The 17,227-nt window shown below is 40.6% G+C and overlaps 1 pseudogene; it reads right to left on the bottom strand.

Annotated features, from left to right (window-relative positions):
* Positions 1–242: 242 nt before the first annotated feature.
* On the bottom strand, positions 243–15,833 carry LOC148877651 (uncharacterized; annotated as a pseudogene).
* Between the last annotated feature and the right edge of the window lie 1,394 nt (positions 15,834–17,227).

Raw genomic sequence — 17,227 nt, 5'->3', positions numbered from 1 at the left:
CAAATTATGCACTTGTGTAATTTTATTTAACCAAAATGGGCGTTATAACTATTGAAAATCCAATCCTCCCTATGCAAGAGATTCTTAATTACAAAAGTAATAACGTGAAGGTTTTCTAGTTAAATGTATTAAGAGATAAGAAACATAAAATACATGTCCTAGCTTTTTTTTCATAGTTGCTTGAGAACATGGTCTATTATTTAATAATTCATACCAAAGAATGTACTCTGTCAGTTAATATTTTACTTGATCACTTGATTTAGATAGAAACTTTGCCAGTGTTGGGATCTTGTTTGCAGTTCCTGCCCCAGGTCCAGACTAGAATTCCCCATGAATGAACTTCTTTCCATATTTTTGAAACTCCCATTGTTTGAAACTTCTCCTGTTAATCTGATTTATGATAAATTAAGATTCTTGAGCATCTGGTCTGGTTATTGCCAATCCAGGTTGGAACTTTACCAGATAACCTATTAAAAGATAGGTCCATAATTTCTAAATTTCTAAATTGTTCTAAGGACTCTGGTATTGAACCTACAAGCATGTTGTTAGAGAGATTTAGATACTCCAAAGAAATGCAACTCCCAATTGAACTAGGTATTGGACTAGAAAATTGATTTTCTGACATGTCAATTGCTTGGACAGTTTCCAGATGTCCAATGCTTGCAGGTATTTCTCCTTCAAGATGATTATTTGAAAGATTAAGCATAAGGGCCAAGTTGGGTGAGTGACTTATTTCTATAGGAAGGGACCCTTGTAGTTTGTTAAAAGAAAATCAAGCAGCATTAGAAAACTACAATGTGTAAGTTCCACAGGAATGTTTCCTGATAGGTTGTTATGAGACATGTAAAGATACTTCAACTAAGAGAGGTTACTAAGTGAAGATGGCATTGGCCCTGTAATTGAATTATTGCTAAGGTTAGTCATCTGCCCCATACTATCTAGGATTTGTCCTTGTAACTTGTTCCACCCTATACACAATCTCTGTAACTATCCATGCCTCCCTATTGTTGTAGGAATTCTTCCATTCAAGTAATTATACCATAGGGTTAGGTGCACAAGGCCACTTAGATTTCCAATTCTGGTTGGTATTTCTCTAGTTATTTTGTTATTGAGGAGGTTGAAGTAATATAGATCTTTGGAAAGAGCACCAACAGAGTCTGGCAGGTTCCCTATGAACAAGTAGGAACCTAAGTGAAGTTTCTGAAGGTGTGAGCAATTGGTATGAACTGTAATAAACCGAAGGTAATAATTATCAAAGCCACTAACAAGGTCATTGCTATGGAGGTAAAGGATTTGAAGCTTTCCTAATTTCCCCATCTCTAGAGGAACCTCCCCCTCTAGCTTGTTTAGGTTAAGGTCAAGCAATGTCAGCTTAGAAAGATTAGAAAAGCTTACTAGGATCTGTTCTGAAAGCTGGCTCTCCAGAAAATACAGCTTTTTAGGTTCTGGAGTCAGGTATTCTATGTGTTGGTAGGGTCTTTCCACTAAAGTAGTTAGCAGCCAATTCTAAGTCTATCAATTATGTTAAGCTTGATAGAGATTCTGGTATGTTACCAGTGAGGTTGTTGACAGAGAGCACCGTGTATGTCAAGTTCATTAGTTGACCCAGTTCACTAGGAATGCTTCCAGTGATATTAATGTAAGTCAAGTCTACCATTTTGAGACTAGCAACCTTGTAATGTGGCAAGAATTATGCCATGAAGATTATTGCCACTCATATTCATGTAGACTAGATTAGAAAGATTACCCAACACTGTTGGATTTTCTCCATAAAAATCATACAAGTTAACTGGTTCCACTACAGATTATCCCAGGTTTAATCAGTAAAATCATGACTCTAAACATACAAAAATTCAAGAAGACCGATGTAAAATAAGAGAATCAATTACAATTTAGTAAAGCTAGTTCTATGTACTTAACGAGTAGAAGTACAATTAAAAAAAATATAAAAATGAAAAAAAATCAAAAAAATAAAAAAAGTTTTAAAACACAAATATTAATAAAAATATAAAGTTAAGTTTTAAAATAAATGTTTTAAAAAACCTATTATCTAAAATTAAAATACATAAACATAAATGTAAAGCATATTCAAATGAGATTTTGAAAATGATATCAAACATATAAAACATTTTTAAGCATATAAAACCCATAACGTCTTTTTTTTTCTCAATTGCATCAAGTAGCTAATGTGACATATTACATTCCTAATTCTACAAGCCACCTTTGTGCCACACCCCTCGAGGCTAGCCCAAGCAAGTCCATGTTAGGGTCTTAAATTCTAGGTTTTCACACAAAAAATAATAAATTTATAGTTTTAATTGCTTTTAAGAAGATATTTTATTAGGATGAATGAATGGACAACATTACTAAATAAGGGGTTCTTGAAGCTTCAGTGAGCAAGTGAACTAGAATTTAAAACCCTAACATGGGCTTGTTTGGGTTGGCCTCGAGGGGTGTGGCACGGGGGTCGGGGGGCGGAGCCCCCGGCCTAATTGCCAGACTCAAAACAAAGGAAAAAGTGGCAAATTTTCAAAAGGTGCAAGTCTGGGCTAAGGCGCACCAGGCGCTGGTGCGCCTTTTGAATGGGCTGCGCCTAGGACCTGGGCGAGGCGCCTACCCTAAAATGTGACTCGCCTGTGTGCCTAGGCGCACTTGAGGCACTCCTTTTAAATCACTGGGCCGCATAAGCCCTTGCTGCAAGTCTTGCTACAACAGAGAGCTCTTGGTTCTCTTTGAAAATTTTCTAGAACACCAAATATAGAAAGTTGATCACATGCCATGAGAAGAACTATTCCCAAGCCATTACATAACATATAAAGCTTTTGGAAAGGATTCAAAAGACTACCTTATAAATTTCATATATAATAAGTTGGACAGCACTATAAGGTATTATGCTTCTTGGAGCAAACCAATACAAATGCTAAAAATAAATAATGAAAACTCAATTGTCCAAACATAGGATTCCCATCAACATATAACCCTTTTAGAAAATGAGAATTACAATTAAAACATTTTTTATAATGAGATGATTCACCATAAAGTTATCAATTAATAAAGGAATACTTCCAAAGAAAACATATATCATAACTTGTTGTAAACATGAAAAAAAAATCAATTTTGTAGTTAGAGCTTCCAAGGTTCTGGAGGATGCTTAATCATGTCCTTAAATAGTTTCCAAGTTAATTTTATAGAAAGAAAAAAAAAAACTATAATAGGTATGATTGGATTCAAAGCTGTTGTGGAATATACCCTGACTCAACATAATTTTTTAGTGATTCTTGGAAGGTGGAAGCAGATCTGTGATGTACTTCATACATGTTAGGTACAGATCTTAATTTCCACTTATGGGCTTAGCAAATTAAATTCACAGTTAGCTTCCTCCCCAAGTACTTAACAAAATGTTGACTCCTTTAACAATTTCTTAGATTAATAAATTTGGTTATAATAAAAACAAAGTCACAACATAGAGAGCAAATTAAAATAGCCAGGCAAATTGCAAAATATATGTAATTAGTTGTTGGAACGTAGAAAACCTTGAACCTGCTAGCCATGATTGGAGTCTTTACACCAATATTCAAGGTATGGGAAGCAGTGAATTACAAGTTGACTAGACAACATTTAGAACAACTCAAAGAAGTAGTTAATGGAGAGTTTAGAGTTATTTCACAAAAGTAAGAAGTAACTAATGGAGAACAGAACCTGAATTCTCTTTGATCAAGGCTAGCTGTCAATGGGTTAAGTCTACCCAATGGAGATGAACTGACCTAACTTATTTCTGAGTTTATGTATGATCTTTTGCTGCTTCGGTCTCTGATTAGAGCTCTGATTTACAAATCATGGCTCCCATATGCTTTGCATGCTACACCTCCAGATGAGATGATGAGGTTGTTTCTTAGTTTCTTGATGACAAACAGTCCTTGCATTGCCTGTATCACAGTTGCATGAACCATCTATATACAGATGAATTGCAAATTCTAGATTCTAAGAGGTTGAACTGTGTTGAAGAGTGCTCTGTTTTGTAGTGTGTGTTTGGCATGGAGTTTAGAATATCTTGAACACATGAGATTACTTGGATTGGACTTGATTGAGTTCTATGAAAAAGCTTCTAACTTCTTGAAATTTAGAAAGAAAGTAATATTTTGTCCTTCTTAGATATATGCTTTGGAAGAGAACTGAACCAACCATGAATTTCCTTGTCTTGTATTTTCTTTGGATTAATTCCTATTTGATTATTCATTATGAAATTTATTGCATAAAAAAAGGAACAAATGGTTTATAGGGATTAAGAGGATGGCAGTATCTTCTTCATGAACTGTGCCTACTTGTTTTGATGTGCAACTTTTTTAAACTTACAAATGACATTCATGTTCTTGCACATTGAGATACATGAACACCATAAAACAAGGTTCTTGGAAATCAAAAAGTCAAAAGTCGAAGCAGTTTTATGTTGACTATCTTCAACTCTAATGTAATTGGCTAGGAGGATGTATGGATATAGAAACTCTAAAGTTTGAACATGCACACATCCTTATACTTCTCTATATGATTAGCAGCAAAACAGAGGAAGCTCTATAGTTAACAGTTATCCTCTCACACCATAAAACTCTACCTAGTCATCTCTGAAGGTAGAACCAAAATCCTTAATCCTATACTTCTATCCCTCTATGTATGTATCACTAGACTCTACTCTTGCCTTAGCCTCCTCAATGTTGTGTTCACAAGACCCTCTACTCTTGCTTTAGCCTCCTCAATGTTGTGTTCACAACACCTTTATCTTCGCTCAGATTGTTCTATTGATTCCCAACATAAAATTTTAAATAATTAAACCAAAAGGGCATCTTAAAATTTTTAAATTTGAAGGTCCAAAGTGCCCTTCAGAATTTACCCTTTGTCTTGATGCCTTATCAAGAATGTCTTGCGCCCCTCTATGTTCAGCTTCACGCTACAGAAGAACCCTCTCCTCAACCTGGTCGCGTTCATGAAACACGCACAGAAGTACATTAATGCCGAAGAAGCCCAGGCACTGCGCAAGGATGATGAAGACCAATACGACCGGAAGCATAAGGACCATGGCAGATGAAGACCGAAATGAGAAACTAGGAGGCTAGATCGCCAACCTGACTGCAAACCGAGGACCTTGCCGTTGACGTTTCATAGCTTTACTCAAATCAACGCTCCACGGGCTCACATACTAATGCAAATCCACGATCGCAACTTCATCAAGTGGCCCGAGAAGATAAAAAACCAGAGCAACAAGAGAAACCAAGACAAGTTTTACGACTTCCACCGCGACCATGGCCATGACACCAAAAGCTGCCATGACCTCCGCCACCACCACCTAGAAGACCTTGTCTAATGTAGATACCTTTGCGGATTCATTGGCATTAAAGAGCACAAGCCTAGGGAAGAACCGTGTTGTGCCGATGAGCCCCTATCCCGAGCTCCCCCATTCGGGGCCATTGCCACCATTTCGAGCGGGATAACGCTTAAAAGGAGAAACTAAGCACTGAAGACTTACCTGAGGAGCTATAGTGGCAAAACTATGATGTATCGATGACCATCGGTACCGAAAACTATTGACAACTGGATTGTAAAAATTTAATAAATAAAGAATACTCTTCATTCGCAAATTATCAAATGCACAGCCCGACCAAACTCCATGTTGACCAACGACCACATCATGGTGACAACCCCACGAAAGACCCGACCGACCACAGACGGCCGAGGCCAGAAAAAGCCCCTAACGGGTACCATGGAAACGATGTCCCCACTACATAATGGCAAGAGGATGGCCATCGAACTCCACACACCCACCCGACTCGTAGCTTTCAAAGATCAAGTGTGACCGAGCTTCGAGACAACGTTGATAGCTTGTAAGCACCTCGACCAGCGAAGATCGAGGCCAAACTAGAGACCTCGATCAACGAAGACCAAAGACCTCGGTCAACATAAGATTGAGGCCATAAAGGCAGAGACTTCAGCTAGCAAAGACCAAAGACCTCAGTCAACATAAGATCAAGACCACAAAGCCAGAGACCTCGACCAAAAGACCAAAGCACCTCGGCCAGCGAAGACCAAAGACCCCGGTCAGCATAAGATCGAGGCCACTAAACCAAAGACCTCAGCCAACATAAGACTAAGGCCCACGGATCCCGTTGACCAACTTAATTCCAAGGCGTAAAACCTTGAAAAAAAATGAGAGAAGGAAAGACATAGAAAGAAGTGCTCGGCAAAAAGTTTAATTTTAATGAAAAATCATTACATTGTCAAAAGCTCGACATACCGAGCTGAATACATCAAAAAGAGAGAAAAAAGAAGTGCACATCAATCTTCCACTAGGGGATCCTCGGTTCACTCTTGGAGATCGACAATGGTATCATCCCCTTCAGGCGTGGCGGCATCGAATGGACTGAGCCCTTGAACAACCTCGACTACCTTCGGGAAGTGACACACGATCCTTCACTGGAAAAGAGCGAAGCCCTCCTGCCAAGAGTCGGTGGCGTAGTCGTCCAACTCATTTTGGTGGGCCTCCGAACCCTTATACTTAGAGATGCCCTCTTCCTTTTCTCGAGCAATCTTCGCCTCAGCATCCCCAAGCTCCTTAGCATGTCCTACACCTCCTTTAGATCGTGGACATGGTCCTTCATCTTGTGGATTGTGTCGTTTCGCTCTTCAATGTCGTGCCTTAGCTCGGCCAGCTATGTATTTTAGGTTAAATAAAAAACCCTAAATATTCTAAGTTCCTAACCCCTCTCTTCTCATTCATCTCTTTCTAGCTGAATCTCTCATCTTGGTAGTGGAACACTTACCAGCGCAACCTCACTCTCAAGCAGATAGAACCGGTGAACAGTCACCAATGCAACTAGCAAACTCCGATGGACCAGCAGTGAGTCCTCTCTCTCTCTTGTTCCTCTTCTCACTTCTTCTAGAAAATCAGAATCTCAGACGTGAACTCAGGCACCGGCCAGGTGGCGGTGAGTCCTCTCTCTCTCTCTCCCATTCCGCTTCTCACTTCTTCTCTCTCAGAATCTTAGACGTGAACTCAGGCACCGACGAGGCAGTGAACACAGGCATCGATGACGATGGCAGTGAATCCTCTCTCTCTCTCTCTCTCTCTCTCTCTCTCTCACAGACGTGAACTTAGCACTGGTGAACACAGTCTTCGGCGGTGAGTTCTTTCTTCTATTAGTTCAGGCTTCGGGTTCGGGCCCATTCTTTGGGCTTTTTATTAGGGCTAGGCTTGGGCCCATGTTGTAGGCCCGTTGGTTGGGCCGGGCCGGGCTCGGGCTCGGCCCTAACAAAATCATGTTAATGAAGAGTAAACGCCCGGCCCGGCCCATGAACAGGTCTACTCAGCGGGGAATGGCCAGCCCCCCGGGCAGTGCACAAAGAAGAATCTCTCCTAGTGCTTCACCGAGGAGGGAGCCCTGACGAGCACCTTGTTATGCTGCCAAGCCGAGAAATAATAGAAACCATACTAGTGCTTTTTTAGGTGTAGGAAGTAGGTAAACATCAACAGGGTAATGTCTATATCGTGGACCAAACAGTAGCAAAGAAGGCCAACTAGATACCTAAAGGAGTTGGGCATTAGTTGGATCGACTAGACGAGGTACCACCTAAGCACCGCAGCAATACCCTCGCTCAAAGGAAACCTTAGCCCGACTATCAGGTTGTGCTAATAGACGGAGAGCTCACCAGGCCGAGCCAGGGTAGGCCACTCACTAGTACTTGGGCACCTCAGCTCGTACTCCATGGGAATACAGTACAGGACCCTGATTCGGGCCAAGTCCCCCAGAGTCAGTCTACAAGGGGTAGACACAAAGCAATTATAAGGCTAGCCAATGGTCCAGATCAAGTCAGATCAATGGTGTCAACTCAATGCCGCACTCCGCATGCGCGTAACCTCGGGAAGACGAAACAACGCATTTGCCAACCCATCTCGGAAACGGCATGAGCCTCGAACAGGCCAGTTCACCTAATTAACCAGCTCCACCCTGGACCACTCAACTCTGAAAAGAAAAATTAATTAACAAGTTAAAGTTCCTTAGTTGAGGACCACAGAGCTCTTCAATGCCTAACCGCGGCCGAGCACTACAGTCCTCAACTTTGGAATTGGGGGAGTGGGGCTTTGATTATGGTTGAGCTAACTACAGATGCCACGTAGTAGCCTTCATGCCCATCTTCTCCCTCTACCCATGTTGGCACCATGCATGATAGATAATCACGACCAAGAAGGAGTGTCCTACACGGATGAGGAAGTTAAGTCTATTGGGGAAGATGAGACATCCTGAAGACCTCGGCGGTCAACCTCATACTGACAACCCTGGAAGCCTCGTCCATTTAGAGCATGGACGCCCAACTATAAAGAGGTAATCTCCGCTCAAGGTAAAGGACTTTTGGACTTGGAACACCTTTGCACCATCTCTTCTGCTCGGACCAGCATTATTCTTACTTGTTCGGACCGACCACTTACCTCTCCATTCAACAGACTTGAGCGTCGGAATACTGACTCGAGGAATAACTCCTTGGGCCTCTAACTTTCCCTTTTGGTTGCAGATCCTAGTGTGCAGCTTCATCCAATTGGCAAGGCTATCTAATTGTGTCAGGTGGTCCATAAATCCGGCCCAGGCAAGGCTATCCCTTTTTTACGCTACACCTTGGGTTGGTATTCACTAATTTTAGTTTAGTAGTCGGTGAGTTAGATTTAACTTTATATTATGAAAAAAAAGTTGTCATTTTAGTTTTTTATTTAAGCTTAAATGTTTTGTAGAGAATAACTTTGGTAGATTTTGATATTATTTAATATTACCGCCAATTGATCATGGGTAATTTAGGGAGTTATCGTTATAGTTTTATAGGGTTTTAGGGTGACAATTAATAGTCCTTGAGTTGACATTCAGCCTTCTATATATCATATTGTTAGCATATGATATATAGCAAATAGCATTATATCGAATGGATATAAGTATACAGAAGAAGTGTTTAGGCCAGTATTGCCACCTGACTCTTAGTTTGACAACTCCCCAATTTCCCCAGTAGAATTATTTCTGTTTGGCATGCTCCCCAAACTATTGTTTGTAAGTCAGCTGATCTATTGCGAAGAGAATAAAGAATAGCAAAGAAATCAAGGTGAAGAGAAGAACACAGATTTACATGGTTTGGCATATTGAGACTACATCCATGGAGAATCCCTTTGAAATTCCACTATTTTCAATCACTCATTAGACAATACAGCTCTAACAGAAAGCTAGTATTTTATATTGTTCAACTAAGGTTTATTATTTTGGTACCCTAATCCATATGCAATTAACAAAAATACCCCTGTATAGATATCTGTAAGGACATTGTACGGATAAATTTCACATAACATCTGAGCTGGTGGCTCCACCCCTAGAACCCCCAGTAAGGCATTCTTCATCATAATCACTACTGGATCCCCTTTGGCAACTATATTTCTATGGTTTGTGGATATTCCCAATCTCATCCCTCAAGAACTACTACTGTTTTATCTAGTGGATTGCTATTGAGGACTGATTATTCTGCTCTCAATCTTCTTCTACTGGCTTCTGTAAGATTTTTTTTTTCCTTATTCTTCTATTTCAGTGCTGGTTTACAATTTCTTGTTGCATTTCTTTTTTTTTTTATCAATAACACACGGAATTTATTGAAGTAGATAAACAACACAGGTACAATGGAACAGAGATAAACACTCTTATCTCACCAAACAGAAATAAAACAACAAGCCAATTACAAAATAGCCAAAACAAAGAGTCCCTATAAATCCCCTTGTTTAGCTAACTCGTCAGCAAAGGAGTTAGCACTTCTCTTAACCCAATTTACCTTCACCTCAATGTTTTGTGTTAACCATTTGAATTTCCTCTTCTCATTGTTGTGGTTCCAAAAGTTAGCAAGCCCATTTCTCAGCCAATCCACTACCAATTTAGAGTCACCCTCTATAACTAAATGAGTGATATTCAAATCGATTGCCCTTTTAGTTCCTTCAATAATGGATAAGATCTCAGCTTTCGAAGAGTCACCCAAACTGATTGGTCCCGAATACATAGCAATTATCACTCCCACCTCATTCCCTAAGACACCCCCAATACCTGAAGGACCCGGATTACCCATGCTGCTTCCATCAAAATTAAGTTTAACAAACCCTCTAGGGGGAGGAGTCCAAGCTGGGGAGGAAGTGTCTTTGACAAGATCTGGATTGCAATTTCCTTCCAATTTCTAAGCAGATCATCCACTGAAAAATCTTTAAAAATACCCAGAGATTTCAGCCAATGAATCACTCTAATCTAAATTTCCAGAATTTCTGACAAACTTCTTTCCCTATCTTAGAAAATTCTCCCGTTTCTTTCTTCCCATATGGTCCAGCAAGCAGCAGCGCTGAGACAATTCCACATAAACTTTTCCTCTTTTATTCGACCAACTAAACAAGGAGCAAAGAGACTTTGAACATCTGGTGGAGGAGACCAACTGCGACCAAACAGAGATGAACACCTTTCCCAAATGTTATTTGTAACAGAGCAGGATAACAGTAAATGGCAACAAGTCTCACCTTCAGCCTTGCATAGAACACACCAGTGGAGAGATAAACAACTTGAAGGCCTCTTTCTCTGAAGGAGATCACAAGTGTTAACTCTATCTAGGATTGCTTCCCAACAAAAGCTCTCTACCTTTGGAGGAATCGGTTTACACCAGACTTCCTTAACCGGAAAAGGCTGCCCTAATGGACCCATTGGGTGAACCAAGACTTTAAAAAAAGTGTTAGACAGTTTTGTACGCCCTTAGGTTCAATCAAAATGATGTACTTTATGAGTTTATTGTAAATGAATAAAAGTGCATATTTGATTCATGTTCCCTTGGTATGTTTCTGTGTAATACCCTTAAACTGAACACTTAATGAGACTCGTTTTAGTTTAGAATGTTCACAGCCAGTGGGTCAGTCTGGGGAGACTTATCTTGACAAGGCTGACACTGTGGTGCCACCAAGTCGGTTGGGGTGGCTTGTCTCAACTACCAGGGTGAGACCCTAGGCACATACAGTGTGGGATTAATTGAATCTTTGAACTGGACCAGATTTCCAGTATTGCACTGGACCTTAGATATTGATGGGCAAAACTAGAAAGTTACACCCGACCCCTAGACTCGATTATGATACTGCACTAGGTGTCGGATTGGGGTGTCTTTGATGTACCAATCAGTGAGATCCTTAGCGGGGGTCAAAACCTGGGTATGTTGGGACAGTTTGAGAATTCATCTGAGTGGGTGATCATAGTGACAGGATCAGCCCCTTTGTCGGACAAAGGTAATGATTGGGGCTACACTCTCACTGATGGAAACCAAGACTGCCGGACAAAGGTAACCCAGATATGATTTGGGTTAGCAACTCCTAATGGGATTAGAAGCTGATCCCTTTAAGTTTATAAAAGGAAGAGGGGGCGGTAGCCTTTAGACACAACACCCAACAGACTCAAGTGTTGTCTTCAGAGCTGAGATCACAGAGTAGAGAATTCTGCACCCTGCAAATTCTCTCTAGCCGCCTCCTTCCTGCAGCCACTGCCTATAGCAGTTTGATCTCCATTGCTTGGGAAAAATCAAGATCCAATCTTTTGGAGAAAAGATTGGTAGGAGTTGTATTCACAAGCCGTCCAGGTGATTCTTGGGAAGAATCAAGTTCTTAGGAAGGACACTGTTGATTCTGCTCCACCTTACACTGCGCCATCTTCAGTGGGAGCAGATTTTGGTTTCTACCTTGGGCGTGAACACCTCCATTGAGAGATATTATTTCTCTGTATCAGGTATTATCTCTCTCTCTCCTCCTTTTGGTTCAGATCTGGTTCAGTTTATGATTCAAGAATGATCCTTGAAAATATGATTTTCTAAATAGGGAATTCGATTCCCAGTTGAAGGGAAAAGAAAAATTTTTGAAATTTGCCCCCTTTATTCCGCAATCTTGGGCATCCATGTGATGGATTTCCTATCCCTTCAAAAAGATGCACAAGAGAAGGTTCCAAAGTCTATTAAAGACCAGACTGTTCTATTTGAATTTGAGGGATCTAGGAAGGCACCTTCTAAAATATTGAGAAGAAACAAGGTAATATTCAGTTTTGACTCCCTAACTGCTCTTCTAAGACCCAAGTTCCACCCGAAACCTTAGGAAGCTTGTGAGGGCACCAAGAAATTGGAAATAGGCATATTTTTCAGATTAGACAGGACAAACAGAGAAGGGAACTGATCCTTCAAAGGATAATCCTCAATCCAAACATCTTTTCAGAATTTTATGAGGTTACCGAAGTGCAACTTGTACCTTATCCATGGAATGAAGAGTGGTAAAGCATCTTGAATGGCTCTCCAAGGAGAAGCTCTTGTAGACCTGGCCGAGATTCCAGCATCCCATCCATTGCTTGTGAGCTCATGAATACTTTCAACTATCTTCACCCACAACCTCTCTTTCTCTAGGGGAAGCCACCATAGCCATTTACCCAACAAGGCCACGTTCCTCTTTTGAATATTTCCTAACCCTAGACCTCCACATTCTTTGCTTCTTCTCACCATATCCCACCTAACCCTATGATCATTCTTCTCCTCATTAATTTCTTCAACCTTCTAGAAATCCTCCCAAGCATTTTAAAAACTGACAAGAAATAAATAGGATGGTTGGCAAGGGTAGCTTTAATTAGAGTATCTCTCCCTCCCAAGGATAGACAATTCCTCTTCCGGGAAGTCCTAAGACACCCCAAAACCCAGTTACACCACCTCTCTCCGAATCCATAGTTTAGCATTACCTGAAGCAAAAATGACAAATCCACTAAGTCATACACCTTTTCCAGATCCAACTTACAAAGGGGGGAAAAGGAATAACAAACCAAAAGAAATAAACAACTGCAACAATTACTTGGAGAAATGAGCTAAGAAGATCTTCGTCATAAGTTCATCCAGAATTACCTCCATGGGAGGGATTCTGCCAAGCACCAGGAATTGATACATCAGTAGTCAAACAATCCATATGAGAAACAAGCATGTCAAGAAGAAAGCATTGAGTACCTTGAACCATCAGATCTGGAAGTAGAATATTGCATATCTGCTTGTTTATTTGACATATCAAGCTTCATAATCTAGAAAGATAAAAAATGAAGCAATGATCAACGGAGGAATTTATTAGTGGAACTTATCATGGAGATCACTCAACCAAGGACTAGAAATGAAACTTGCCAGCACCAAGAGTTTCTACACAGCAATACAAGTTCCTTTTTTCTGGTTCAGCCAAGGAAATTCCCAAAGCAGCAGCATCACTATTGTCTACTGTTTTTACTGATGAATTTTCCAAATCTTTTTGGCATCTTTCAGATATAATTGACGGGCAGTCCTTGATTAGGCTTTCGTAGCTTAGTCTTCTTGAACCCTGCAGAATGTAACGAATCTTCAAAACACTTTGTCATTTCTCCAGTAATTTGAGAAATGGGACCAAGAAAAACTAAAGTTCCAAGGAAAAGAAACTAATAGAAGACTTAACATATAATAGCCACTAAATTGTAACTAAATATATATAATTCTCAAGGTGAACCAGTGAAGAGGATACCAGAAGCATGTTGAGCAAGGATTCTCTGAGAAAGACCCAGTTCTTGGTTTCTGCATTGAAACAATGTAAACCACTTTAGCATGGACAACTACCAGTCTACCACACTCTAGCAACAGATGTTAAAATACCGTAAGCATCAAATCATAGTTGGGAAATTGGCTTACCATTATATATTGTATTACGAGGTAAGAAATCCCCTTCAAGAACATTAACAAGAAACTGGAACAAGAACATGTTCCCCAAGGGCTGCAATGATAACATTAGAGAATATTTAACTCATGCTTGCTTAATAAAATGAGATAACATGAGGTCTAACCATTTTGTGAAAACTTGACCAGAAGAACTCTAACTTAAAATAAGTTTCTTTATTGCATTAGCATCACAAATATACACACACACACACAAAAGAACAACCTTCCAGGTACAATGGAGGCACATATATCTTTGTACAAAAAGGATTGCAAAATATCTTTTTTTGGTAATTAATAAAAAAGAAAAAATTTATTAAAGAAGAAGAAGAAGAAAAGATACACACCAAGGTGTAAGATATCACCCATACAAAAGACTCACACCGCCAAAACCCTCCAACCCCTTTTAATGCATACAATTCTTCCCCAGTCCTTACAAACAAATAACAGAATGCACTCCTACAACCCAAGACACCACAAAGCCCAGCCATCCCCCCAATATCCGCAGACCAATCATGATCCTAACAATTTTCACCAACCACGTCTCCCCTTTGTACAAATTCTTCCCCTCCTAAAACAGATAACCCTAACATCCTGCTTCCTGGGCTTCAGTTTCCACAATTTTTTTTTTCCAAAGGATCTTGCACAATAATGAAACATGAAATGCATAAAAGTCCTGCAAATGGGTATGTAATATGTATCAATAAATTAGATGCCTCAAACTCCTGTAAACTCCTATTAATTTTAAAAATGCCTCAAAAAACACGCAAATCACTAGGAAGCCTGATATGATGTCATACGTCAATCTCCTAAAGTACACATGCACATTACATTATTTCCAACAAAGTAGATGCAATCAAATACCCAAAAACATCCACTTAGAAACTCTACATTTTTTTTTCTTTTTTTTTTTATGATGGGTGTCTTGCATTTTGTTTCAAAACTGATCACTCAGAGGACTACAATGTACTTTACCTAATTGGAATTTGCGCCTAAATATATTTATATTTTCAACTAGTTAGTTTAGAGCTTACAGACATACAGGAAAACAAGTCAAATTGTGCTGAGAGGATGCGAGGGAGGGAGAAGATAAAAGGAAAGGGGCAGGGAAGGGGGGAGAGGGACAGGAGAAACTTTGCAACCCTTGTCTCTTGGTACTGAAAATTGCTCATCTCACCGCACAGATGTAGGCCATCTGCTGAACAAGTAAATCCTTCTCTGCATGTGTTTTCTCTTTTTACTTCATCATGGTTTCCCATACATTTTTCACAAATCAAACAAGCAAGAAGGAATCCAGATCTGTTTTTATTGGAATGAATATTATCATCTCCAACCTTCCCCAAAGATAGCATGAAACAACCTAAAGAAACATGACAGTAGCAAGTATGTCTATTAAAGAGGCCCCACTTCTTCTAGATCTATACTGAAAATGGATAGTGTATTGGCAACCACCAACTTGAACCTACTTTTCTATAGTTATTTGTAGTGAACCCACCTGGTTCAAACTTACCCATCCAGATCAGCAAGATCATTAAAAAACAAGGTACTTTAACTGGTCCGGATGCATTATCCAATCCACCCTGTGCTCCCATCAACCAGGGGTTCCATTAGTCTAATTTTCTGACTTCCCTGTCCTGAACAACTTACATCTGTGTGCCTTTTCTACATCTGAGCCATATCAGCTTAGCCCTCCATAGTGTTACCTGGAGCCTCAATAAAAAATGGGTCTAGTTCTCCAACACTTGGACTTCATGTCAATAATTGACATGGAAGTTCTTGTAAAAAGCTATTATGTTGGATTCTGGAGTTGAAAAGATTGGCACTTTTAAGTCCAACACAAGATGTAATGAGAAACTAAGCAACTCACTAAGGTGCCAATAGTTCGAATTTCCAAGTTCCTCTTCATCCTTTCATTTTTTACTATATATATTCACAGTTTTATTGTAATTTAATATATTCCTATGCCATGGTTTTTAAAGGTTGATGTGCCAAACACATGTAATCACTAATCACTAGATGCCTGAATATACCATTTCCCAAGGTAAAACTGCCTCCATGTTTACTCTGCTTAGGCACAATAGCAAATACCAAATATACAACGGAGAAGTACGGATACACCCGATGCAGAATTCTGAATTCCAGCCCCCCTACTACTAGCCCTCTTCCCCCTATAAACCACATCCTGCCCGTGAATTTGGCATCAATTCACGGTCAGGATGCATTCCCCCTGTACTTTGGGGGCTATAAAATTCTGATCTGGGCGGATTGGTCATTCTCCCAATATACAATGACTAAAAATGGCCACAAAATGAAAAAAAAAAAAGTTATAGTGATTAGGCATAGCCAAAGAAGAATACTATGGCACAAAGACAAATAAAAGAAAATCAGGGATAAAGAAATACTAACCAATGATGAGAACTTTTGTCACACGGTTTGGTCGAGGGCAACAAGGTAAAAAATTCACCCTTCAAGTTTCGAGCGTTATCCGAGGACCCAAAGGCTTCAGAAGAGGTTGACCGAAACCAAGGACAACAAATCGAGGCGAAGTACTCCTTCCGAGGATTATGGTAGTCGAGGATTGCTAGTTGAGGCGAGGTCCTTGGTGGCCTGAGATACTACAAGACAGGGAGTGTCAGAGGCTTTGGGGTGGATACCCGAGGCGGAGGCTCCTACACTCAAGTTAGTACGAGGTGTGAAGCTGGGGAGAGTGTGAGAGTGCTCCTGGAGAGAGTCCTTGGATGCACCAGATCTCCTAGAATTATTGTTAGCTAGACAATGTAGGTGCAAGAAGTAAATGAGTGAGTAAATGTTAGAATTACTCTGTTCCAGCCCCTTTTCAAGGGGCAGTTACCTCTTATTTATACTTGAGCATGCTGGTGGTAGGTGAAGATGAACGCCTTGGATGAGAGTCGTACGAGGTCGGACTGTAGGCCCTGGCAGTATGCTAGATAGTTATGTGATTGGCTTCATACGAAGGCAGCAGGGCTTTCGTCTACCATGGCTGACGTTAGCAAGCGTCAGTGGGTTGGGCCTTCTAGCCCTATATGGGCTGGGCCAAGCTAGCCCACATCACTTGCCCCCGACTCCTGAGACCGAGGTGAGGCCTCGGCTTTTGCCCGTAATGAGGGTGGTAATCAAAGTGAGGTTTCAGCTTTGGTCATTGGGAGTAGTGGTCGTTATGCCTTCGGAATCATCAGCCGAAGCATGCCTTGCAATGGCATCGTCTTTGTTGTTCACGCCATCACTCTTCGATTCGGAAGCACGAACGATGTGGATGCCTTGGTCTGGCGGGGTGTCCCATATCTCGCACGGGCAGGTCACGTTAATGGGGCTACCATGCAGGGGATGACCACCCCAGGAGTCCTGCATTTGCCAGGTTGAACGGTTCGTCTAGTGGTCCATGACGAGCGAGGCTTTCGGTTCGCTCGGTGGAATGCCACGGACGGTCTTT

This window comes from Nelumbo lutea, chromosome 1 (genome assembly GCF_056320005.1).
Source record: "Nelumbo lutea isolate HS-2025 chromosome 1, American lotus-T2T, whole genome shotgun sequence".
NCBI classification, from domain to species: Eukaryota; Viridiplantae; Streptophyta; class Magnoliopsida; order Proteales; family Nelumbonaceae; genus Nelumbo; species Nelumbo lutea.
Note: the sequence above shows the minus strand (reverse complement) of the source record. Positions and strands in the feature narration are given on the sequence as shown.